Genomic DNA, 27,867 nt, shown 5'->3' on the forward strand with positions numbered 1-27,867 from the left:
GGGAAAGAGAAGAAGAGGACGGCCATCAGTAAGGTGGACGGACTCGATGACGACGGCAATGAATGCACCCCTGAGAGACCTGAAAGGCCAAGTGGAAGACAGATTGTCCTGGAGCGAATCTATCTGTGTGGTCGCTAAGAGTTGACACCAACTTGACGGCACTTAATCAATCAATCAAATTGAGTACTGTGCTTAGTGTCGCTACTAATTGAGCCTTGGTATTAAGGGTCCTCTCTAGAGCTTGTGAGATAATGAAAGAATGCCTCTGAGCACACGCAGAGTACTTTTCTCTTAATAATGAATACCACCCAGGCCTTCCAGGCAGAGGGCATTTTTGGCCATTCCTTCGGTGATATCTGCATTGAAATCTCATGTGGAACAGAACCGGAGGGTCCACATGAAGCATGTCTTGCATGCTCCTTTCTTGAACTCAATGTCACTATATTTCGCCTCCCCTAGGGGTGGAACATTGTCAGTGGTACACCTGTGCACGGTGGGAAAGGCCAGAACCATTGCAATCCGATCCAACGCAATAGGGAATTGGTCGGGAGGGCTGAGATGGACGCCACAAAACTGTCCCGAGTCGGATTGGGATGGATCCAAGCTCAACATATTCTCTACATGTTCAGGAGGACTTCTCATTCCCGTCATTAAAATCAGATCCCAGGGCTTTTGGTCTCGTGGTGGCGGGCATGTTATTGCCCCCTTTGCTAAGCAGGGTCTGCCTTGGTTTGCATTTGGATGGATGACTACATGTGAGCGCTGTCTGCTGTGAGATATTCCCTTAGGGGATGGGGCTGTAACTCAGTGGAAGAGCAGAAGAGCTCAGGTTCAGTCCCTGGCAGCATCTCCAGGTAGACCCGGGAAAGGCTCTTGCCTGGAATCTTGGGGAGCCGCTGCCAGTCAGTGAAGGCAATACTGAGCTAGACGAACCAACGGCTGGACACGGTATAAGGCAGCCTCTCATGTTTTTACCACTGGACAGCAGCCCCATGCACTTCTGGTGTGTCTTAACTGAAAGCGCACACCCCTCTTTGGTGTTTACATCCTGGGAAGCCAGGTGACTGCAGAAGGAATAAACACAGCGTACAGGAAACCGAGTCGAACCTTGAGCAACATTCCACAGTGGGGAGGGTGAGGAGGCTTGGAGGCTGATCTTTGCTATGCATGTCCGTAAAATTGTTTTTTTTAAAAAAATATGGAAGGTAGGTTGCTTGTCTCCCTGCAAGGAGGCAGTCAACCTCAAAGTTTTGTTTTGTTTCGTCTCCCCGGGCAACAATAAAGCAGAACTCAACCGCCATGTGTTTTGCAAAACGCAGGGGTGGCTTCATTGATCCCGGCTCGAGATACACAATTTGGCCATCTTTCATCCGCCTCCAGCATCAAAACAGGCCTCCTTGTTTCAGTGGCAAGCCCTTCATCCCGTCAGCCTGCCTCCTCTGCTTCTCTCCCTAATTAATTTCCTGAAAATGCTGGAGTCTGCCTTAAGTGGCCATCTAGGGTGACCTCGCCTTCATGGGAAGTCGGCCTCTTAAGAGCCTGGCAGTGAAATAATAGGCCTGGCATTCTTTAGCCATTTCTGCCTTGGAAATCGCTTCTCCTCCGTGAGGAAGAAAGAATGGAAAGAGAGCGGTGGCAGCTCTACGCCTTCCAGAAAGCGCGGCTTCCGTTTCTTTGTTGCCCAAAGATTGCTGGGCACTCGGTACTTCTGTTTCCCTCCTCTAATTAACTGATGTGTGCTCAATGGAAGTTGCGCTCATTCCATCCACCCCCTCTTTCTTCTCTGACATCGGCTTGCCGTTTTCAGATTGCACCGGATATAAGTTAAGGACTAGAGCTTGGGAGCAGACAGCCAAGAGTGAAGAGCAAGAAGGAGAAAGGCAAGGATGTTGCATTATTAGCGGAATACCCATAGGAACATAGGAAGATAGGACGCTGCCATATACCAAGTCAGACCATTGGGCCATCCAGCCTTGTCTACACACTGGCAGTGGCTTATAAGAACTTAAGAACAACCCTGCTGGATCAAGCCCAAGGCCTATCTATTCCATCATCCTGTTACTCACAGTGGCCTACCAGATGCTTCTGGGAACCTCACAGGCAAGGGGTGAGGGCATGCCCTCTCTCTTGCTGTTGCTCCCCACATGGCTGGCCACCTTGTCCTCGGGAATCCCCGCACGGCTTCCTTGAGGAAGGCCTCTCCTGTGGTTTGTTGGCAAGCCCCTTCTGTTTGGTAGCATGACCCCCATGCTGCCGCCCGCCTCCCACCATTTCCACGGCCACTTCCCCTCCAAAAGCATTAACCGTCAATGCTGAGGACCTTCACTCTTTCATCTGCCTTGGAGGAACCTCTAAATCCCTCTGAATTACTTCCACAGCCCCAAAGAAAAGAGGGGAAACTACACAGTGATCCTCCCAAAGACTGGGAAATAGGCCTCACGCTCCGAAAAGCAGCTGCGTTTCCCTTTGCACTCACCCCCCGCCCGCCCCCCCTGCCCTGTCCTGAACACACCAATTCGAAGTTTTAATGAGCGCAGACTCCAGCTTAAGCAGAACAATAGGACTTTTTGATGAATACTCAGGGGCCGTTGGGGAAAGTAGGACAAATACTCCTTTTTCTTGCTTTGTGGCGCTTATCTGCCAGCAGAGAAATCTGGAGTTGTTACCGTTGCCGGATTTTATACACAGGCGTATAAAGAAAGAGGAACTGCCTCCCACTTTAACGGATTTTATTATTTAGAGTCAGGGGCTGACATAACGCACGAGGGGGGGTGTCAGCTGAGTGACACTGCGTGCACGCAGGCTGTGCAATGGGTCCAGATGTCACAAGCAGCAAAGGGGCGCAAGTGGCGTGACGCAGGAGTAACCCCATTGGAAATTATGGGTTTACTCTTGCACAACACCGTGCAATGTTTTCATTGGCCCAATTTGTGAAGTTGCACAACTGAACACAAAGGGTGGCTACAGAAGGAGGGATATGACTCTTACTTCACGTTACTAGGCTTAGGATGCAAATAGGATGCATGGTCCTGGCCCAGACGATCCACTAGGGTAGACGTAGGCAGTGTCTTGGACAGAAGTCCTTGAGGGTTACATAAACAACACCAGAACATAGCACTGCTAATTATTCTTTCTCTCCCTCTTGTCCTGCACCCCTGAAGTAGGGAGGAGAGCAGGTCTTGTGGTAGCAAGCATTAATTCCCCCCTTGTTAAGCAGGGTCCACCCTGGTTTGCATTTGGATGGGATACTACATGCAATGTGAGCAGGGTAAGATATTCCCTTTAGGGGATGGGGTCGCTCAGGGAAGAGCATCTGCCTGCTTGCATGCAAAAGGTTCCAAGTTCCCTCCCTGGCAGCATCTCCAAGATAGGGCTGAGAGAGACTCCTGCCTGTCACCTTGGAGAAGCCGCTGCCAGTCTGAGTAGAAAAGACGGAGCTAGATGGACCAACGGTCTGACTCAGTAGAAGGCAGCTCCCTATGTTCCTAAGTACTGCGCAGAGGTGTAAGGATGCTGTAATCCTGCACCCTGATCCCAAAAGGGCCTACACTCCAGAAGATACAGTGGATTCCAGCAACTCGGGCTAACAAGGTTGGAATATGGAACCCAGAAAAGGCAAAACTACGGACAGCGATTCACCAGGGACAGGAAGCAGAAAATATGGATAGTTGGTGCATATGGTGTTGCCTTAATTAACTGCTTTACATTTCATGTTGTCCATGTCCCAAAATTGCATTCCCCAGCCACCCCCAGTGCTACTCACTGGTGCCATCTGGTGGCACAACCAGCTCATGCAAATCGTTTCCTTCCAACATCCTCTCCTTATTAGATTGCTTCTGGACCTTTTGATCTTGTTTTCTCCCTTTTCGGTAGTACTCATCGCTATGATTATCAACATGATTATGAGCACATGATTATGAGAATGGCATCCATTCAAGGTTTGACATGAGCAGCTCTGAAACTCCTCAGACAATGAGTGCAGTAAGAGAGAAAACAAATATCTTTCCTATGGTGATCTGAAGGGGATTTATTAAAGGTGCCTTTGTCCTTTGAGGGGCATGGACAGCCAAGGAGAATTAAAGGAGCCACTAAAGAACTTCCATTAAAAGCTGCATTTTGTTTTATATTGTATGCACATAGGGCCAGTTTACAATGATGAAATGTCTGCCTCCCTTTAAAAAAAACAGGGCTGTGTATTGAATCAAAACAGGAATCAGATACAATTCAATACAGATCCTTTGCAATTCCTTCTTCTCCCAAATCTCTGCACCCCAGCATTCCCCCCCCCCACTTTTTTCTCTGCCCCTCTCAATGCTGACATTTTGCCAGAGATCAGCATTTCAATGAAAGCACAGGAATGAAAAGCAAGTCGTACTTATATACCATATTTTCATTCAAAGTGCTTTATTAATTTATTATTAATTAATTATTTAGTACATTTAGATACCGCCCCATATAAAAAAAGTCCCTGGGCAGTTCACAATGTACTATGTACTAGGGCTGTGTAGTGAATCGGAAGAACAATTGGATCTGATTCGATACAGTACCCATCAGCAATATTTTCATTGTATCGGTTTTTATGCCAATATTGCACCTCCCAAAATGATATTTTCTGTGTCAAGCTGTACTGAACTCTGTGTGATGATCAGACAGCTCTTTTCATACTGCTCTTCTCTGTTGCTGATCATGTCACGACATTTGCTTGTCATTGAATCTGGTGATATACATTGAATATGCTGTGGGGAGAGGGGCAATTATGTGGGGAGAGGGGCAATTATGTGGGGAGAGGGGCAATTATGACTGATATCTCTGCTTCTGATCAATACCTCGTCAGGCATAGCCTGCTTTCCAGCAACCTCGGCACTTCTGCATGAAATGGGAACAGCATGAAGCCCTAAGAAATGTCTGCCATCAACTCTAAGGAAGATGTAGCAACCCTGAACATTTCATCCCATTCTGACTTCTGGCCCGATCCATCCCCAGCACAGAATCCCTCCAGTGACTGTTGCTGGTGTCTGTCTCATGTTTCCTTTTAGATTGTGAGCCCTTTGGGGACAGGGATCCATCTTATTTATTTGTTATTTCTCTTTGTAAACTGCCCTGAGCCATTTTTGGAAGGGCAGTATAGAAATAAATAAATAAAATAAAATAAAATAAAATAAATAAATATCAATCAGTCAAATCTTTATTACGGTCCATGACCAACACACTCCAGTCTGACTCAACAGTACTATTTTTTTAATAGAAATTTTGATGATTTCCCATTATTTCCTAGGAACCACCCTCACCCTATGAACTCAAGCATCAGCCAAGTATGAATACATCAGACATTTTTATCTGAGCTCATAACGTTATTGGCTGCATGATTTGATAGTTCCTTGCATTGAATCCGATCGCATCCCATAGTTCCAAATCTGGGTTCCATGGTTTCAAATCTGGTACAGAATTGAGCTAAAACGGCTGAGTTTCAGCAGTTTAGACTGACCCTTAAACTCGACAAAAAGTATTGGCTACTTTGGGGGCATCCAATCACACATCTTATAATGTTTTTAATGCCCATCTACATGTTTTTAAAGCTTCAGATATATGCTGAACCATATTTGCCATTTCCAGGTTTTTAGATCCCAAGTGAAAATTTAAAACATCTCAACTCTCATCTTCAACCAAAGGTTTTGAGTTCGGAGAATATCCATAATAAAGCTTTATTCAGCTTTAATCACAAGCTCTCTCTTCTGTTTTTCTGTGCCTTTTTTCTGAAAAGAACTTAGAATAAAGAAAAGAAGAGGAACTCCATTTGTGGGCTTCCTGCACTTCTGACTGGGAGTAAAATGGAAGACACTCAGAGCAAGGAATCAACTGGTCCAGCAAGAGGCTGGCCAAACAGAGCTTCTACTATTCTACTTCTGCTGGTCACCTCCAGACTTGACTACTGCAATGTGCTCTATGTGGGGCTGCCTTTGTACATAGTCTGGAAACTGCAGTTGGTCCAGAATGCGGCAGCCAGGTGAGTCTCTGGGTCATCTTGGAGAGACCATATCACTTTTATTTTAAAAGATCTACACTGGTTGCCGATAAGTTTCCGGGCAAAATACAAGGTCTTGGTTATAACCTATAAAGCCCTCAACAGCTTGGGCCCTGGTTATTTAAGAGAAGGTCTTCTTCGTCATGAACCCCACTGCTCACTGAGATAATCAGGAGAGGTCCGTCAGCAGTTGCCTCTGGCTCATCTGGTGGCTACTCAGGGACAGGCCTTCTCCATTGCTGCCCTGAGGCTTTGGAACACACTTCCTGCTGAAATAAGAGCCTCCCCATCTCTTACAACTTTTAAAAGGGCAGTCAAGACGCATTTGTTCACCCAGGCTTTTAATTAGATACTGTTTTAATAGTTTGATGGTTTTTAATAGTTTTGTCGTTTTAAATGTTACATTGTTGGAATATTTTAACCTTTTTATTTGTTGTTTTTATTGTATTGTTGTAAACTGCCCAGAGACTTGCATTTGGGGCGATAGATAAATATGTGAAATAAATAAATAATAAAATAAATAAGCATTATTACTGCTGCTTATGCTTCTGCTGCTGCTACTACTACTACGATGACGACAAAGGATATTTGTATATACCTCTTCAACCAAAGTTCTCAAAGCAGTTTACATATAACAATAAATAATACATAAATAAGATAGTCTCCTGTCCCCAAAGGGCTCACAATCTCAAAAAGAAACATGGCAGATACCAGCAACAGCCAAAGGAATGCTGTGCTGGGGCTGGATAGAGCCAGTTGATCTCCCCCTACCAAATATAAGAGCATTATCACTTTAAAAGGTGTCTCTTTGCGCAGTTAGCAAGGGCCTCAACAAATTGCATTGATGCACCAGGGAAATGGCCATTTTTGACAACCTTCCTTCCCTGGGAAGCACTGTGTGCCACCCCAAAATACGTCCCTGAGGGTTGCACCGCCCTTGGGGACATATTTTCAGGTGGCACAGAAGGCTTCCTGGGGCAAGGGGGGTGTTGGGAAAGTGCTGCTTCTCCCAGGGTTGCTCTCTCACAGCCACAATGCATCCTTGTTCAGTATGTCATCCACTATTTTCCTACAGTGTCTGAACACTCACAGGCATTCATTGACACAACAAGCACTGGCTCCGTTTAGAAAGATAACTGCAGCAACCTGAGGGAGAAAACTGCAGCCCTGAAGAATGACATAGTTTGAAGCCTCCTCTGGGAAGAGGCGAACAGAAAGGAACATAAACTCAGGCAAAAGAAATGGAAGGAGACAATAAGGGAGGCGAAAAGAGTTTGAGAGACATGTCACTGAAAGCAACAAGGGGAATAACATGAGAAGATGAGCTTGGAGAAGTTCATGAGCTTGGAGAAGTACAGTATTTCTTTGGCCCTGAGGAATTGGGAAGCCTTCCTCTCAGAATCCACACTCTGATTGATTGATTGATTGATTGATTGATTGATTGATTGATTAAGTGCCATCAAGTCGGTGTTGACTCTTAGCAACTACATAGATAGATTTTCACCAGGATGATCTGCCTTCAACTTGGCCTTTAAGCTCTCTCAGTGGTGCATTCATGGCTGTCGTAACCGAGTCCATCCACCTTGCTGCTGGTCGTCCTCTTCTTCTCTTTCCTTCAACTTTCCCCAGCATTATGGACTTCTCAAGGGAGCTGGGTCTTTGCATCATGTGTCCAAAGACGGATAGTTTGAGCCTGGTCATTTGTGCCTCGAGTGATAATTCTGGACTGATTTGTTCTTATGATCCATTGGTTTGTTTTCCTGGCTGTCCCTGGTCTCCTCAAAAGTCTTCTCCAGCACCAAATCCACACTCTGCTGATGCTTTTTCCAAGAAGCTCCTTAAACTTCCCTGGCTTGCAGCTGGCAGTTCCTAGTTCCTTTCCCCTGCATGTGCCTGGTGGAGTTTGGCCAAAACTTTCATCCATCTCCCAGACAAGCTTCCCTACATATGCAAAGAGGCAACCCCTTTTCCACCCACAGACGTGTCAGGGCAAAAAATTTAAAAAATAAAATAAAAAATGACATAATGAAAGGATCACAGCTCATACCTCCCAAAGGCGCTTAATGCATGGATTACAAAGCACTCTGCAAGGGTGGGGCGATGATGCTTATTAACGAACCTCCTCCAGTTGCAATGGGAGGCTGAGACTCTAGCAAGAGCGATTCCTTCTGCACTCAGGAGGCAGCTTGACTTCTCCTCGGCCTTGGCCTTGACGCTTGTCAGCTCTCTCACCTTCCCCGATCAGCCTCATAGCATCTCTCAGCCGGGGTGCTGCCGACTGAAACTGCTTGCTGGCAGCAATACATAGCACTGTTGAACAGTATCTGCGCCAGGAAGGAGTGCAATACTGGTTGTGCAAAGACTGGGGAAAGGCTACATGGCGCTTCCGTCATCACTGGAACGATGGTGTTGACTGATGGTTAGAACATACCCTTCCTCCAAAGAGCTTGGAGTGGCATGCCTAGAGTTGGGTGACGTACATAGAGTTGGGTGGCATTGGAAGCTGCCTTATTCTGACCATTGGTCCATCCAGCTCATGATTGTCTACGGGTCATGTGAAGCCACCCCTCCAAGCAGCATGATTAAAAGTAGAAGGCAATGAAGAGAATTCTTTTCCCCCCACTTCTGGGGTTCAGTGTTACAGCAAGCCCAGCATATCTCCATCTACAATGAAGATACAGAATGAAAGCTGATTTTTGAGGGTGGGAGATCGCCAACAATTTTCCCATCTAGAATTATTTTTATGGTTGAACAGGGATTTGAACCTGGGTCTCCCAGGCAGGCATGTGCCCGAACCAATTTGGTGGTCTATTCACAGACGGCCGAACCGGTTCAAAAGACCAGCATTCAAGCCAGTTCAAAGATGGGGTGCAAGGAGGGTACCCTTACCTCCATGGCCACCTTTCCCCCTCTGGCACGGCACTCCAGTTCCGTGCACATCCCTACTCCCTGGTCCCAGTCCAGCACTCTAAACACTACACCACACTGACTCCACAACAAGCATCCTCTTATGATCCACGAGAGCCCAAGAGTATACCTGCTGGGTCAAACCAAAGTTGATCCTTTCCTGTACTGTTTCACACAGTGGCCAACCAGGAGCTTCCGGGAATTTCACAAGTCAGTCATGAAGGCATCAGCCCTTCTCTCCGCCAGCAACCTACATTGGGAGGCTGATATGCCACACAAGGGTATGTCATCGCAGTAGTGCTGCATGTATGCAAATTGCACAAGTGCAAAAACTGTGCACATGTTACACAAGATTATGGCCATTGTTTCCAATGGGCTTACTCTTGCCTAAAGTCATTTGTGCAGTTTCTGCATTTGGGCAACTTGCATGCCTACCTTACTGGGCTGATGAACTCTTGAACACCACATCAGCCAGAGGCACACTGTATCTAATCACATTTCTCCTTAACCCCCCCCCCCCGTTTCCAGCAGACAGTCTTTTATGCAGATCATGGACTGTGAAATGTCTGTTGCCTAATCATCATGGATGTTGCAATTTTCTAAGGATTAGAGGGTGGCTGAGCTCTGAGAGTGATCATTAAACATATTATATCGGCTCATTCACACCTCACCATCTCCTGGAGCATTAGATTTCAAAGGCATCCAGACACCCAAATCACCAATAGAGAAATACTACGCTTGCACAACCATGCATGGATATAGAAATGTCAGCTGAGAACTTCTTCATACTCTCCTGTGAAGCATCTCAGACTTGACCGTAGGCCAGGTAAGAGACACCAGCACTCAGGAGGGATAGTTCTTGATATCCATTCTGTCTGGCCCTTTAAAGGACATTGGGTCTCAAAGTATGACCTAAGAGCACATGATGAAGCTAAGCAGGTCTTGGTATGGTCAGTGCCTGAATGGGAGACCCATGCATAGCTCAATGGTAGAGCATCTGCTTTGCATGCAGGGGGGTCCCTGGGATGTCAATCCTTGGTAGGATCTCCAGCTGATCTCCATATTATAAGGCCATATGTCTAAAAGCCCTTCAGTATCATAGACAGTCTATGAAACATACAAAATACAAAGGGAATGGAATCAGAATTTTGGACATTGCTTTCAATTCTGTTACCAATATATTTTGCACATTTCGGACACTATTCATAATACTTAAGGGTTTTGTAAAATCAAATATGACCTTATAGTAGGAGGTGTTCTCTTGCCTGTGGGTGTATATATACCACCAGCCTGAACATTTGCTTATGGCTATACAGTCATGGAGAAAGTGGTAGCGTGCCTGATTCCGTTATCCTTGGAATTGCCCTTTGGACATGAAGAAGTCTTTGCTTTGCACGTATTTCTCTTTCATAAGAAAATGACTGCGGGGGGCGTTGGTGGCCATGCTTTGAAGGCAACCCGCAGTTTGGTCCTCAGAACTGGGCTGGTTGCATGAAAAGCACAGAGGACGAAAGGCAAGGATGAACGTATAGGGCAGGATTGCCGTGTGATGGATACACCCCATTCCTGCTTGGTTCGCAGCCTCTTTGAAAGCTTCTGCCTGTTCGGACTTGACTGTAACTAAGGTGGCAAGGAGATTTCTTCTCCTGAGGCAGCGCTTCTCAGCAGGTTGCCCCACGCCCTCACTGGCTTTCCCTCACGTTGAAATCCTGGATGAATGGATGTCTGTTAAAGCCTTTGAACAGAGTACCATCTTTCCCCACCTCCCCTCTCCCCCGGCGCTTTGGCAGCAACACAGAAGCAAAGCACGCCTGAATGTTCAGGCCTCTTACTTGTCACCTTTTGGGTTACCAAAACACGTGCCAACTTGTTCCGAGCAGGTGAACAAGAACAACAGCAACCCCCATTACCCCAGGTAAGCACCCCCACACACACGCAAAAAAGAGCGGATTCTCCATCGGGGTGTGCAGCGATCAACAACCGGTTTCCTGTCTCTGTTACCACCGTTCTTGTGTCGGTGTGCAGTCATAAGGCATGGGTGTGATGTCATGAAATGTGCATGCTTTCTTTTGCGGACGCAGCTGTTTTCATACTCCCTTGGTTTCACTGAAGGAAACTAGTTCCTTTTCTCTGATAATAACATTATTTTGATTAGAGAATTCTTGTAGCTATTTTAAGCTATGGCAACCCAGTTGCATGCATTTCTTTGGCATGGTTTGTATTTTAAGAACACAAAGAAACAATGAAACAGAACAGAACAGAACAAAAAGCACACTGAAACAAAATGAAATGGCTGCAATAAAATACCCCAAAAATTGAAATATGTTATAAAAGCCTGGGTGAACATCGAAGTCTTCGCCTGGTACATAAAAGAACAAAGTGATAATTCCAGTTGAGCTTCATTGAGGAGACTATTCCATAGATGGGGTGCCGCCACCAAAAAGACCCTCTCTCTAGTATAGTAGAGTCTATAGGCCTACTAGGGAAAGGGCCTTTTGGGTCGTGGCACCCCATCTATGGAATAATCTCCTCAGTTAGGAGTTATTATTTTGTTATTATTATTTTTACATTTATATCTCGCTCTTCCTCCAAGGAGCCCAGAGTGGTGTACTACATACTTAAGTTTCTCTTTCACAACAACCCTGTGAAGTAGGTTAGGCTGAGAGAGAAGTGAGCAAACGTGTGCAATGACCTCTCCAAATGTCAGGGGTTGAAATGGAGATCTCATAGGAACATAGGAAGCTGCCATATATTGAGTCAGACCATAGGTCCATCTAGCTCAGTATTGTCTACACAGACTGGCAGTGGCTTCTCCAAGGTTGCAGGTGGGAGTTTCTCTCAGCCCTATCTTGGAGAAGCCAGGGAGGGAATTTGGAACCTTCTGCTCTTCCCAGAGCAGCTCCATCCCCTGAGAGGAATATCTTCCAGTGCTACACATCAAGTTCCCCATTCATATGCAATCTGGACAGACCCTGCTTAGCTAAGAGGGCAAGTCATGCTTGCTACCACAAGACCGGCTCTCCTCTCGAAGAGCACATGCAAAGCACTGAGCTCTTGGCCTCAGCAAGAATGAGCTGTGGCTGGAAACACTGGGGATGAGGGTGGGATGGAACAATAGCTGGAGTTTGCAGATGGGTAGAGGTGGGAGCAGAAGAATGAAGGAGCTGAAAGAGCATTGCAAGTTTCCATTTCCAGTGATGCACACAGGACTTTGTGTGCCAAAAAGGAATTGAAGTCTGAATCCAGGCAATCCAGTTTCTTTCCCAAACAAAGCTGGGTTCTGCAGCCAGAGTTATGTGAATTAAGCTATCTGGTCATGATTGCCTGCATAATTTATTCTGCTTTTGCTACTCATGGACAAAGCTAAATAGTTATGCAGACACAGAAGCCCCGCCCCCAATCTCAGGAAGCCTTACTCAGCCACCTCTGGTGCCTGCTATTTCAGCAGACCTCCATTCCACACACTCTCATGCAGATCTTGACAGCCAGAAGGCAGCGGGGTGCAGCTACAATTGAGCAAATGAGTGCAATGAACATGGGCCACCACTAGAGGGAGCCAGACCCAAATTTCCAGCTTAAATAATAATTTCCTCTTAGGGATCAATGGGAAACTCAAAAAGATTAATACCTCCTGAATGGCTGGATAGAAAGTTCTGACATTTCACATGACATTCCTACATGAGAATAGAATTAAGTGTGCTGTTGCTCAAGGAGATCAGCCCACCTGTAGATTTTTAACAGATTATTATTTTTTAAAACTATTTTAAAATTCATTAGGTAGACTGAAATCCTTGAATGTCCACACATTTAATGCTATCATCATGTAAGAGCTCAATGTGAAATTTCAAGGCATTCTACCCAGCCACTTGGGAGTTATTTGTCTTTTCTTTAGTTTCCCAATGGGGAAATAAGGGGAGCAGTTAAATGAAAACTATGTATTCTGAGGAAGCAGAAGCCTGCACACCACTTGTGTGAATCAGAACACGTAGCACTCTGAACATAGATCCTACCAATTTACTTGGGTTGGATGCCTGATTACAGGCTTGGGGGAAGTAGCAAAAGGGTGAAGGCAGCAAACCTAAAGGATGATCAGGATACATTCCTGGCTGCTTACACACTGCTTGCTTTCTGTCTCCTCCTTGCTGCCACACAGGCTGAATATCACCGCCTCAGGGAGACCTTAGCACTTAAAAGAACCTTCTGGCTTCTTGTGGAGGAACCTGCTCCAGAGACCGGTTTGATGTCTGTCTCTGCGGAACAGAGGAGTTTCCAAAAACTCTGAAAAACCACATTGTTACTTTTGGCGAACATGCTCAAATCGTGGGGTGTCATGAACCCTGTTTGCCTGGTGAACTGAGGAGCGGCTACTTTTGTGTAGACTCCTAGGGAAACTTGCATTTGTCAGGAGTCTGGCAGAAAGGCCATCTGATGAAACGGTCAGTTTTCTTAACGAGAGGGTCACGACACAAGGAGGGATCTTCATGAGAGCCAATATGGCCTAGCGCTTAGATCAGTAGTTCCCAACCAGGGTTCCTCCAGATGTTGCTGAACTACAACTCCCAGCATCCCTGGCCACAATAAATTATAGCTGGGGATGATGGGAGTTGTAGTACAGCAACATCTGGAGGAATCCTGGTTGGGAACCGCTGGGTTAAAGCATTGGAATAAGACTGAAGAGACCCAGATTCAAATCCCCATATCCCGATTCAGCCTTGAAACTCACTGGGTGGCCCTGGGCCAGTCACTTATCTCTCAGCTTCTCACATCAGAGAATCCTTGTGAGGAGAAACAGCACCATGTACTCCACACGGGGTTCCTTAGAGAAAGAGTGGGATAGGAACATAAAAATGAATAAATAAAATTAGTAATGAACAGAACGACAGTGCTGTGGATGAGGTGGTGGCCAGCCATTTGCTACAAAGTCCGAGGATGAGCGATGGCTTTGTGTGAACGTTTCAGTTGGTGGAGAATCTTTGGCCATTATGCTACGACAGCATAATTGGCTGGGCTTCTCCCCTCAGCCTGGAATTCCCACAATGCATTGAAATTGCAGGGGGATCATCTAGTAAACCCTGAAACATTGATGCCACGTGACCCCCTGCAACTGCAGTGCATTGTGGGAAATTGGGGGACGGGGGGGCTATTAAGTGAGGACAACTTAGGAACATACACCAAGCAGATTTTCCTCCTTCTCCTTCCTCTCTGCTCTCTCCTGTATCAAATTTTAGAACGCAAGCCCTTTGAGGGAGGGAACCCTTCCCATGGAATTTGTAAAACCTCTCGCACAATAAGGGTGTTGTATATAGATACCCAAATGCCTTCTCACTCAACAGGTTTCTTGGAGGATGGCATGATTCTGGAAATCATGACAGTCAGGGTTAAAAGTCAGGGTGCTGGCAGAGGGCGGAAGTCTTTTCTGCGGCTGCAGGAGTGCCATCTGGCGGCTGCTTTCCGTAAGTACAGTTGGCATATTTTCTTGACGCTATCTGCATTCTGGATTGTTCAGAATGGCCTAGGAACATAGAAAGCTCAGTATTGTCTACACCAACTTTGACCCTCCAGTTGTAGTCATTGGACTACAACTCCCATCCTCCCCAGCCACAGTGGACAATAGTCAGGGTTGATGGGAGCTGTAGTCCAACATCTGCAGGAGAACTGAAGTTGTGCAGTCCAGGTCTACACTGACTGGCAGCGGCTTCTCCAAGGGTTTCAGGCAGGCGTCTTTCCTAGCCATACCTGGAGATGCTGCCAGGGTTTGAACCGGGGACCTTCTGCGTACAAAGCTGGTGCTCTTCCACTGAGCTACAAGCCCATCCTCAAAGGGGAATATCTCACAGCACACGCACGTCTGCTCCCATCCAAATGCAAACCAGAACAGACCCTGCTTAGCACAGGGGACAATTCATGCTTGCCACTAGCACAAGACCATCTCCCCTCCTCCCCAAAGCAGCTCTCCTCCCTGATAAATAAACTGGCTCTCCTCCTGAATAAAACACGAATATAAGAGATGATAAAACATGCATTGTATAAAACATGGTCACATTCATGTGGGAAAAGTCAGTCCTTCAAACACGCCATTTAGCTCATCAACAGGTTTTTAACCAGCTAATTCCCACAGATGAACTGACTGGATGTTGAAGCCCCGATCGGAAATACAGGTTGTGTGTGAATGTCTGTCTTCCGGCAGAGAGCCGTTTCCTCCCTCACATTGAACCTTTCTTCTCCTTCAGCCTGCTTGGCAGCTCTGACAGAATTGCCTATTAATTGACACAAGCATTCCTCTGTGGTTTCAACACACCCCATCCTGATGTGATCAAGTCTCTCTTGCGTGTTGTTAGGTCTGAGACGTTGCAGTGTGCAGCTGTTTCCTCTCCACTGTAAATAAATAACTCCAACGTCCCACGTCGGATGGAACCGACTCGTCTCTTGCGAAAGCTCTCGCCATTGTCAAATTGTCAGTCTTGAAGGCGCCACAAGACTCTTTGTCATTTTTGCTGCAACAGACTTGTCTTGGCTACCCTTCAAGGAATAGTAGTGAAATTACGTAGGGATATGTTCCGTTCCTCTGTTCATAGCAGCCATGACAGCCTCATTGGCAAAAGAGGCTTACTATAAATCCACTAATAAGCATGCTGTCTGTCATAAAAAGTGCTTGAAACGAACACTTGCTTCTCTCTAGAAAGCAGTCCCCATAAACTTCAAGCTCTCTTGGTCTCCACTTAATTATTTTATTGTATGGTACTTTACAGTGTGTTGGCTTCAAGATGGGGGTGTAGCTCAGTGGAAGAGCATCTGCTTTGAATGCAGGGAGTCCCAGATTCGATCCCTGGCTGGCAGCATCTTCAGGGAGAGCTGGGTGAAACCTTGGAGAGCTGCTGCCGGTCAGAGTAGGCAATCCTGAGCTAGATGGACCAAGCGTCTGGGGATGTACTGTATCTCAGTGGAAGATCATCTGCTCAGCATGCTTTTCAACAAACGTTCCCAAAGCAGTTGCCATAGATAGATAGATCATGTCTATCTGCATTATCTCCATTCCCTGCCTGAAAAGGGCTCACAATCTAAAAAAGAAACATAAGATAAACACCAGCAACAGCCACTGGAGGGATGCTGTGCTGGGGATGGATACGGCCAGTTGCTCGCCCCCTGCTAAACAAAAGAGAATCACCATTTTTAAAAGGTGCCTCTTTGTTCAGTTAGCAGGGGACTAGCTGAGCAAAGCTAACTTTCAAAGGGTCTACAATAATGTAGATATCCGGTTTGAAGATTCCCCGTACTCTGCGTGGCATGCCCAACAGTGGTTCTTGAAGCATTTGGAATTGTGCAAGCCCCCACCACCACCGCCCTGTCCTCACCTCGGTCAGAGAAGGGAGTCCATTAATTGATTGGGTCTTTTGCAATGGCTTGGACTTACCCAAACTGGCTCTGAAGACAGTAGCTTCTACCACTTGACCTCCCGGAAGCCTTCCATTAAGACCCAGTCATTAGCTCACTTTTCAAGGCCTCCAGAGAGGACAATGCAATTACCTGCATTCATCCCCCATCTGAGCACAGCAAATGACCCCAGCAACAAAGAATGTTCCAGGGCAACGGATACTTTAGGCAGGCTTCGTTTCGGCTGCACTGGAGCACAGCATCGGACTGAAAGAGACACAGCTTGAAGCAGACACTGGCAGGAAGAATCTGTGTCCCCGCTGAGATCCAAACGGTGGGGTTTTGTAGCTCAAGCTGTGGGGCGGATGGTGCAAAATCGTTGGAATGGATTGTCCGCCAAAGGGCAAGCCAAGCCTATCATGGGCGGGGGGAGCATTTCCCTCCTTTGCTTTCGTGCAAAACTATCTATACATAGAGCAGAGCCAGTTAAACGGTCAATTAAAAGGAGGGTTAAGAACATATTAAATCTTATATCTCTTTCTGGAAAAGCTGGAAATGTTAGGCTCCTTATGGATGTGTAAACGGAGTGTCTGCAGATTCAGGGTAACCCACAGATCATATGTCAGTTTCACAACAACCTGAAGAAATCAAGGGGGTGACCTCCCCACTACTGGCCCAATGTTATTAAATGGAGTGGAATGTCTGTGGACTCAAGGGTAGTTCACAGACAACCAGGTGGGTGGAGCTAATGAAACTCACTGGTGGAGGAGAAGGAGGCTTGAATTAAAAAACGAGACATTTCTCAGCTTGAAGAGTATTCCCTCAAGACAGTCTCAACACAACCCCTTTTGCTTTTGAGGGGGAAAGGTCCCTAAAACCTTCACCACACTCAGGCACAGACTTGGGTGACATGTGCACAGCAGGGATATATGGCAGCATTTTGTTGTGGGTCCACACGTGTCCTTCGAAATGTCTTGCCAGGTTGGCTTGGGCAGCACAACAGTGATTAACATCCATCACTTTCTCTCGCAGCACTTAAGCTTCAGGCCATTGAGAACATAGGAAGCTGCCATATACAGAGTCAGGCAACGTATACAGAGTCAGGCAACCCCTCCTGTATTCTGCCCAAGACAACCACAGGGCTCTGTGCTTGCCAGGAGTCGACACCGACTCGACAGCACACTTGACCTTTACAGGGTGCTTTCCAGATTATCCACTGCAACTGTGGGAAAATGCTTCGGCTTGGGAGGATCGTATTGAAAATGATCCCCAGAATCGACAACGGGGAAATTTCCTGACAACGGGAAAATTCAACTACTTTTTTTGCGGTGGGTATACAATGTCATAGTACTAAATGGCAGTGATAAAATCCGAAGCAAGGCATCCAAAATGTGAACGGCACCCCGCTGACAGCTGTGGTGTCACAACACCGCAAGTACGGAAGCACACGTAGCAGATAAGTTGTGACACTGTTGTAGGGGTTAATCTGGAAAGTGCCCCCTTGATGAAAAGTGAGTCACCACACACTAGGACTGGAGAGACAGGGAAATTGAGGCAAATCCTGGCCTGAGCCCAAGCAGGAAGGCTTTGACTCCTTCCTGTCCAGCTGACCTCCCACTACGCATCCGGAAGTTTCCCCCTCTTGTCATTCAACTCTCCTCCAAAACATTTTTTTATTTCCCCTGTCCGTTCTTTCTTCTCTCTACCATAACGTCAAGTGAGGTGTTGCTCTGTCTTCACCCCTGTTCCTGTCCTGGAAGAAGCTGGGCTACCCCCTGGTGGGGCAAGGTCAATCTAGAGCCGCCTAGAGCTGCTGGCGTCAAGGCGGTATCTAAATTAAGCCAATCACTAAAAATAAATAAATAACTCTAGGGTAGCCCTGGCCAAAAGCTTTCACGCTGAGAGCCATTTCCCACTGTGCTGAGTGCTGACTTACGCACAGTGCTGAGCTTTTTCCAGGGATGGGAGGGCCCTTCAACAGAATCGGTACAGGTAAGGTTGTGCCACCGAGTCGGTGTCGACTCCTGGCGCCCACAGAGCCCTGTGGTTTTCTTTTAGTAGAATACACGAGGGGTTTCCCATTGCCGCCTCCTGCGCAGTATGAGATGATGCCTTTTGGCATCTTCCTGTATCGCTGCTGCCCGATACGGGTGTTTCTCATAGCCTGGGAAACAGACCAGTGGGGATTGGAACCGGCAACCTCTGGCTTGCTAGGCAAGTCATTTCCCCACTGAGTAATTAGGTGGCTAAGAGAAAAGGAGCCCTCTCGTAAGAGCACCCTTGGGAAAGCACTGGAGAAGGGCGACCCTTCCTGGCACTCCATGCCCACCTTCCAAGATGGCTCAGGGACTCAAGAGGGCTCCATTTCCCTCAAATCAGCCTCACCAGCACGGGGCCAGGGAGAATGGTGAATTCTGCATGGTGCCAGAGGGACTGTGCAGAGCATTCGGCTTTGGCCAAAGCTTTGCACAGACCCAATAAACAATTGCTCAAGGGGCCACGCTTATGATAGGTGAGGGCTGCCACCGACTCCTGGGTCTTACAATGAAGAACCCTGGCCTAGGGTCTGGAGACGGTGCACCCAGCAAGGCTGCTGTACTTCAGCTTGTTGCCACATGGGGCAGCAGTATGCAGGTTTTCTGATTCTCTTCCCAGTCTTAAATACAGGCAGTTCCTGACGTTGATTATTGTAAATCACTCTCAGAGGAGATCCGGAGCTGCCTCCTGTCTGTTCCTGCTTTAAACTGGTTCACAGCACTTAACAGACCCATAAGAACCTAAGAACAGCCCCGCTGGATCAGACCCAAGAAGACCCATCTAGTCCAGCATCCTGTTTCACACAGTGGCCCACCAGATGCATCTGAGAAGCCCACAGGCATCAAGATGAGGACAAACTGGTGCTTAACTGCATCTTGCTTCCGACGCTGGAGGTGGCCAATAGCCCTCCAACTAGTAGCTACTCCATCAACCTCTCCTCCATCAAGTTCTCTAAGCCCCTCTTAAAGCCATCCAAGCTGTTGGCTGTCACCACATCTTGATCCCTGATCTTGCTATCAAGATCACTTTGTTCTTTTAGATGCCAGGTAAAGCCCTTTTTGTTCACCCAGGCCTCTTAAATTCAGGTTTTCCTATTTGATCCAATTTTTAACTAATTTTAAAATCATTTTTTAAGCTGTTTGTATTGTATTTTGCATTTTCTTTTCACCTTTTTTGTCAGTCATGATTTAATGTGTTGTGTGTTTTTATTGTATGTTTTAATCCTCTGTTGTGAGCCTCTCAAATAAAAAAATTGTTATGGGGCAGCTAACAAATAAAGTTTATTATTATTATTATTATTATTATTATTATTATTATCATCACTGTTAATTTTATTATTGTTGTTATTGTTATTGTTGTTGTTGTTAGCAATCCTCGCAATACCCCTCCAAAGCAGGTCAGCCTTATCATAATTCCTATATTGAAGCTTAAGCTGAGACATGGTCTAACAGGCAGCAGAATGGACAGCACCACTTCAGACCGTCGGGAGCAGGCAACATTTCTGAATTCTCCTTCATGGAAACAGGTCGGACAAAAATGTGTACCCGGACCGGAAAAGTGTGGAGAATTACGAATAACCAGACCGGAAAACAAATACCCGGACCGGAAAACAAATACTCGGACCGGAAAACGAATACCCAGACAAATACCAGAGCATACGAATGCCCAGACCAGTCCTTACGAATACCCGGACCAGAAAGGTGTGCCTACATCTGCCTCCCATGCTCTGTGAATTTGGTTTCCGTCTGACTGTCAGCATGTGGGTCCAACGTTGTCTGCCTTTTGAGGAGCCGCCATCTTGAAATTACATGGCAGAGTTGCTGTGTTCCCTTCTGCCTTCCAGCGAATGTTGCCAGGCTTGGCCTCATTAGGAAACTGGATTTCTCCAATCATAGCCACGTGTCAATTGGAACTGGGTTTATGAGGGTCTGGCATGTGATGCTCGTGGATGAGATCTCCTTTTACTTACCTTTGTAGCTGCACATAAAAGTAAATCCGTAATGTCACTCATGGTACAGTAAAGTTTGATGTATATTAACACCCGTCAAAATAATGTTTGTTATTGTTTGTTACGAAGGAAGGAAGGAAGCAAGCTTAATGGAGACATGACTTTGCATATTGGAAAGAAAGAAAGAAAGAAAGAAAGAAAGAAAGAAAGAAAGAAAGAAAGAAAGAAAGAAAGAAAGAAAGAAAGAAAGAAAGCTTAATGGAGACATGACTTTGCATATCAGTTGGGAAGGAAGAGGGGGAGGGAGGGAAGGAAGAGAGTTTGAACCACTCTGGCCTTCTTTTGCCTCTCTCTTTTCACAGCTTTGCTCAGCTGTGCCCCTTCCCTACAGGTCCCTGCCATTCGCTCTGCCACTTTTCCTCACTGACCTGTCTACCTCAGTGACTTTGCACAGCTCCTGACAGCAGCTACAGGTGCATGCTGGTCCAGGCGGTGCTCAGATTTCCAGATGAAGATCTCCAGAGACCTCACCAAGTGGCATTCCCATCTGTGTGCCTCTGGCAATGCTGACCTCCTGACTTCCACCCTTGACAGTGGCAGGCACATCTTCCTCTTCCTCTGCCCCACTCTCACTGTTGCCTATACTTTGAGCGGCCACCAGCTTGAAACAGCATGGCAGATCAGCAACACACACACACACACACACACCCCTTGTCTGGACTCCAGGTCCTCTAGATTTAGCAACCAGAACTATCCTGCTCGTGGACATGACTGATCTGGGGTTGGAATGAATAATGACCTACTGCCCCCTGGGAATGCCCTGTCCATGCTTCAGTCTGCAATTCCATTACCTGCTGAGTACACCTGCTGTGTTCATTGTCAAGGTGGGAGAAAGCTGGGCTCTCCCCATGAGAGGGAAACCCACAGTGGCTCCTGTTTTAATGGTACCTTGATTGTTGCGTTGTTTCAGTTTTATAATAATTTTGAAAACCATCTTGAAAATATATTATTGATCAGGCAGGGCCCAGGGTAAATGCCTAAAATCTCTGAATGCATCCTTGTTTGCAGATGAAACAGTTCCACTGTTTTTCCAGGTTGAAAATGCTAATTTGAGCCACAAGAGGGCACTCATATATTGTAAATGGGTTGTTTATACATACATATACACACATACACACAAACACATATACACGGATTTTTGTTACCTTCTCTGCTCTGGATTATGTGCACTACCTGTTAAAATAAATGCTGCGTGCGTCCAGTGCTCCAATCCTCTCTGTGTCAAGAAGAAGCATCCAGCAATCTCTATATATTGTTTCTGAGCAATTTCCCCTAATTTCTCTTTATTTGATGCTAATGCATTTTTAAACTTTTTCTTCGTATCATGTACTCTGATTTTGCCATCAAGAAGAGGACCAAAGACTGATACAGTGCACTGAAACCTACCATACTTGCCATAGTCCTTACAACAACCCTATGAGGTAGGCCAGTCACATTATCTCCATAAAGCAGATAAGACGGCAGGTAAGAGAGACAACTTAAATGCCCTAGTGGGTTGGAACAAACCATGACCTGGTGTCTGTGGGTGAAGGTCAGTTTTCAGCATATTGTTACATTAAAATTAATTAACAATATTCATTAACGGAGCTAGCTACTTGTGGATCTTTTTCCACATCAAGGGACCCACCGTTTTTAATCAAGGGCGTCGATGCGGTGTCGACTCCTGGCGCCCACAGAGCCCTGTGGTTTTCTTTGGTGGAATACAGGAGGGGTTTCCCATTGCCATCTCCCGTGCAGCATGAGATGATGCCTTTCAGCATCTTCCTATAATGCTGCTGCCCGATACGGGTGTTTCCCATAGTCTGGGAAACATACCAGTGGGGATTCGAACCAGCAACCTCTTGTGGCCAGAAAATAGGCCCTCTCCCTTCTCAGTTGGTGGGGCACCTGGAGGTGGGAAAGTCCCTGTGGGCCAGATCTGGGCCCTGGGCCCTATGCTGTGCAAGTCTAGCTTAAGGTCAACCCGACAAAAAACCAGTCAGGAGGTTGTCATGACGTAAAGTAAAAGTAAAGTTGCGCTGTCGAGTCGGGTCGGATCGGAAACCTGACATTTCCTGACATTCCTCTTGGGCCACGTTAAATGACCGGAAAGCCAGATCTCAGCTGAGAGGTGGCTTGCTGGCCACTTAATCTGGTCTGACAAGAATGTCAGAACTCGAAAGGAGTTCCACCATGACAGGAGGGAGTTTAGTCAGGGGTGCATTGTGTCTTGGTGGAACTCCTTCTGATAATGTCCGAGAGATGCCGTATTGGGTCTGAGATGCCTGTTGGACTGACATGACCACCAAGCCCTGCCGAAAAAGGTCCAATCAGTTGACATTTCGGGCATCCAGTATCTGCCACCTGTCTTAATGTCTTATTTAAGGGCCATCTCATCACAAACCTATTCCTTACACTGAGGGCAGAGAGGGTCCTAGCTTTGGTTTGAACACTCTGTCGTTCTATAGGACGCCCTGATGGTGGCAGCCTTCCGATTTTAAGTCTCATGTGTTGCTAAGTTTTCAAGAGGAACATATTGATTCAGTCACCTCCAAGGAAGAAGCTGTGCTTTGTTTTCTCTCCCATAACCAGCTGGGGTGATTAAAGGCACTGATTGATTGCCACGCCACTTGGGAGCCAGACATTAGCAGATAATGTAAAAATAATAATGGCTCTGGGAGGAAGAGTGGATTGAGGATGCAGACAATCTAAACTTAAAGGTCTCCACTGTCCTCTGCAGAAATGGAACTTTCACAGAACATATGGCGTTAGACAGTGGAACTCTCAGACACAGGATATCCAGCAGTGAATTGTAGATGGCAGGTGACAACCATTGCTTTTAAATTCCAGAGAGCTTGGGTCCTTGGAGCATGCGTGAGGTGCCAGGGAGACTGGAGATGAGCAAATGTGTACCCTACCTTCAAAAAGGGGGAGAAAGAGAGCTGGGGAACTAAAGACCTGTCAACTTGCCATTGAAACCTGCCAAGATCCTAGAATAGATTATTATGCAGTGTGTTTGGGAGCACTTGCCACCTAATGGCACAGTGGGGAAATGACTAGCAAGCCAGAGGTGGCTGGTTTGAATCCCCGCTGGTATGCTTCCCAGACTATGGGAAACATGTATAGCGGGCAGCAGCGATATAAGAAGATGCTGAAAGGCATCATCTCATACTGCTCAGGAACTGGCAATGGTAACCCCCTTCTGTATTCTACCAAAGACAACCACAAGGCTCTATGGGCACCAGGAGTTGACACTGTCTCCATGGCACAACTTTACTGTACTTGGGAGCACTTAGGAAAGAATTTAGTGATCACTAGGCGGCAGCACAGATTTGTCAAGGAGAAGCCATGCTAGACTAATATCATCCCCTTTCCAACAGACTTACTAGATTAGTAGACCATGGGGATGCTATGGGCATAACGTATCTTGATTTCAAGTAAAGCATTTGACAAGGTCTCCCATGAGATCCTTGTTGACAAATTGGCAAAATGTGAGCAAGACAAAGTGACTGTTCAGCAGTGGAATCGCATCTAGTCAAACAACCATACCCAACGAGTACTCATCAGTGGCTCTATGACCTCCTGGATGGAGGAATTTGTCCTGGCTCCTGTGCTGCCAAGCTTTTTAAAAGTGGCATGGAGGAAGCGTTGCTTATCAAAGGGGGGTGCTTATGAGGATACCTCACATCAGCAAACTATACGAAGCTGACACCTCAGCGGACAAAATCAAAGTTAATGCTTGTATCCTGGACAAAACCAACAAGATGAAGTTAATGAGAGACAAATGTAAAGTCCTGCACTTGGGTAAGAAAAATCAAATGCTCAAGTACTGGATTGGGGAGGCCTGGATTGGGTGCAGTACATATGAGAGGGACCTAGATGTCTTCGGGGACAAGGAGATGAATATGAGCCAGCAGTGTGACACAGCTGCTTAAAAGGTGAATGCAATCCTAGGCAGCATTCACAGAAGCATTGAGTCCAAATCGAGAGACGTAGGGATTGGCCCTCTACACCCCCAGCACAGCATCCCTCCAGCGGCTGTTGCTGGTGTCTCTCTGATGTTTCTTTTTTAGATTGCAAGCCCTTTGGGGACAGGGAGCCATCTTAGTTAGTTAGTTAGTTAGTTTTATCTGTCTAAACTAAACTAACTAACCGACTGACTGACTGACTGACTGACTAACTAAAGCTTTGGGAACTGTTGTTGAAAAGTGGTATATAAATATTTTGTTTTGAAAAGTGCTATATATTATGAAAAGTGGTGTGAAAAGTATTTTGAAAAGTGGTATATAATATATTATGCAAAGTGGTATATATCAATATTTTGTTGACAAGTGCTATATATTATGAAAAGTGCTATGAAAAGTATTATGAAAAGTGCTATATATTATGAAAAGTGGCATATATTAATATTTTGTTGAAAAGTGGTTTTAGTTAGTTAGTTAGTTATATCTGTGTAAACTGCTTTGGGAACTTTTGTTGAAAAGTGGTATATAAATAGTCATCGTATTCGGGGTCATAAATCATCATTCCACTCAACGGTGGCATGCCCCCCCCCCCAATGAATTGCCCCAGATCTCACCAGGCGCCTTGATCCTCCATGCCCTCTTCCAGAAAGGCAGTGCAGCAATGGATGTACCCGCACAGAGTATGGAAGAGTGCTCCTGGTCTCTTCTGCTTTCCCCCTTCATACGCCCTGCATTATAATATTAGAGACTTTTTTTAAAAAGATACCATATGGCATGCACACGGTCTTATGCTTCTTTATCATCCTGTTCACCTTGGCTACAGCATCCTTAGCCTGTCTCCTCCTTCAGACATATCCTATGATTTTTTCCCCCCAGTAAGCAAACGGCAGGCATCTGGCTTAGAATCCGATCGATGCAATTGCCATTTGCCGTTCCACAGTGCCCTGGCTGGCATCTTTCACTCATGAAAATCAAGGATGTTCCAACAGGGCGATCAATGTGCCTGCTCGGCCTGTCAGTCCTCGGCCTCTCTGCTTACCCCCTCGGAAAGCTTCGTGCTCATGACAGTTCACGGATCCCTCTGGATCTGAAAACCGCAGGGGGCCGGTGGGCTCTGGAGGGAGAGGAATTCCTGGTAGCTCATGTCTTCATAATGAGCCAGAGTGATAAAACACTTGGGGAAAAGATAAACAACCGTGGTTATAATGCCGTCCCTGCCATTCATCTTTAAATAACCCAAACTGGTTTGTGAGGATTAAAAATGTGGCACCGAGGTTAGACACGAATTCCTCAAAGGTGATGGCTCTGCGGAAAAGAGAAGAGACAGATTGTCTCACTAGAGATATGGGCCCCGGCGTGCACCTTTTAACCCCGTGGAGCAGAACTTTGATCAGTGACTGAAACGTTTCTCCTTATTTTTGCTCCTTGTATCAATTTATTAAAGCTACACACAAGACACCCATCTGTGGCAGCGCCCTGGTGGAGCCTGCCTGGATGATTCAAGTCTTCAAAATATCCAGATGCAAGACAACACAACTGATGGGTACCTCCCTTTGGCACGTTAACTCACACGCGGCGTGCAGGATTGTTATGGTTGGCAATTCCTTGGAAATATCTGCTGGGCCAGTCCTCTCTGAAAGGAATGGGGCTTGTTTGGAAGTGCAAGGCCATGATCCATAGGGAGACTTTTTTGCATAAACTCCATTGAAATGAATGAGGGCTATATAAGACCCACCAGGTTCTCTGCTCTGGTTTTGCTGCCATGCAGGGAGTCAAGGGCAGGTAAGTGTGCCGTCGAGTGGGTGTCGACTCGTGGCGAGCACAGAGCCCTGTGGTTGTCTTTGGTAGAATACAGGAAGGGTTGAGCATTGCCAGCTCTCGCGCAGTATGAGATGATGCCTTTCAGCACCTTCCTATATCGCTGCTGCTCAATATAGGTGTTTCCCATAGTCTGGGAAACAGACCAGCGGGGATTCGAACCAGCAACCTCTGGCTTGCTAGTCAAGTCATTTCCCCGCTGTGCCATTAGGTGGCTATGGAGTCAAGGGAGGTTGAAAATATATAAAACTAATCATTAATATTATTACCATTACTATTACTATCTTATATCTATTTTGGAAGGAGTGGGAAATGCTTTGGAAGACAGAAACATAGGAAGCTGCCATATACTGAGTCAGACCATTGGTCTATCTAGCGCAGTATTGTCTTCACAGACTGGCAGCGGTTTCACGCAGGTTGCAGGCAGGAATCTCTCTCAGCCCTATCTTGGAGATGCTGCCAGAGAGGGAACTTGGAACCTTCTGCTCTTCCCAGAGCGGCTCCATCCCCCGAGGGGAATATCTTTACAGTGCTCACATGTAGTCTCCCTTTCTGCATGCAAGCGGGCAGGTGCCCTTCCCAGACCGGCCCCACCTTTTGGTGCTCACACATGTAGTCTCCCACTCAAATGCAAACCAGGGCAGACCCTGCTTAGCTAAGGGGACAAGTCATGCTGCTGGCTACCACAAGACCTGCTCTCCTTGTGGACATGAAATGTCCTGCGGGTGAGAAGGAGGTACCGGCAGACTTGGGGTAACCTCAAATATGTTGGTTTCACAAAAATCTGAAGCTAAAAACCTAAAGGGAGCAACAACAACAAAACCCCACCAAACCTCCCCAATGTAACTGAATGGAACAGAATGTTTGCGGTCGCAGAGGGCAGTTGACAGGGAGCCAGGTAGGTGGTGCTAATGGCACTCAGCGGGCTTGAATTAAAAGAGTGGGAATTTCTCAGCTTGAAGCATATCACCTTAAGACAGTCTGCTTCCTGAGGAAGAAAGGTGCCTAAAACATTCACCATGCTCAGACGGAGGCTCAGGTAACGCACTGTGTTGTGTTTCCATACTACTCTTATTTATATATTGATTTTCAACCACCACCACCACAACAGCAACAACAAAAGTTCTCAGACCAGTTGACATGGAACCCTATCCACACATAAGAGCTGCCATCCCCGGTTCTTATCTCTCAGTGGCCTTCTCTTCTATCCCTACCTTGGTCCCATCTTGACAACCCAGAAGGGAAGATTTGCCTTCACCAAGGGCTGAGCAACTTCCAGACGCTCAGTCCTGTTCATTTGCTTCCTTCCGTGATCTTCTCAAGAGGAGCTGTGAAAGGCAGAGCCCAAAGGGAAGAGAAGAGCTGGTCTTGCAGAAGTGAGCATGAATGGTGCCCTTTGCCAAGCCAGGGCCATCTTGATTTGCCTTTTGCTGGGTGACTACACATAAGCACAGTTCGGTAAGATATTTCCCTTAAGGGGTGGGGTCATAACTCAGTGGTAGAGCATCTTCTATGCATGCAGAAGGTCCCAGGCTCACCTCCGTAACTGGTTAATGGTGAGAAATAATTAAATTCGCATATAACAATTCCTGCAAGCAAATGTAAGCTTAAGAGAATATATCAGGTACTGTATTTACCTGAATCCAAAACTAGATTGACACCCCCCCCCCCAATTCTTTCATGTTAGAAATTGGACTGGAGGGAGGTCATCTTAAATGAAGGGTCCTCTTCCTTTCAGGTGAATACAGGTACAAACCCTT

At 46.4% G+C, this 27,867-nt stretch overlaps 1 long non-coding RNA gene across 1 annotated transcript in view; it reads right to left on the bottom strand.

Annotated features, from left to right (window-relative positions):
- The window catches only part of LOC128337995 (uncharacterized), a 61,615-nt gene that overhangs the window by 12,327 nt on the left and 21,421 nt on the right, over nt 1–27,867 (bottom strand). Inside the window, exon 2 of the long non-coding RNA XR_008312495.1 lies at nt 24,904–25,017. This is a non-coding gene — a long non-coding RNA (uncharacterized LOC128337995). The remainder of the gene's footprint in view (nt 1–24,903; nt 25,018–27,867) is intronic.

Source organism: Hemicordylus capensis, chromosome 15, assembly GCF_027244095.1.
Source record: "Hemicordylus capensis ecotype Gifberg chromosome 15, rHemCap1.1.pri, whole genome shotgun sequence".
Classification (NCBI taxonomy): Eukaryota; Metazoa; Chordata; class Lepidosauria; order Squamata; family Cordylidae; genus Hemicordylus; species Hemicordylus capensis.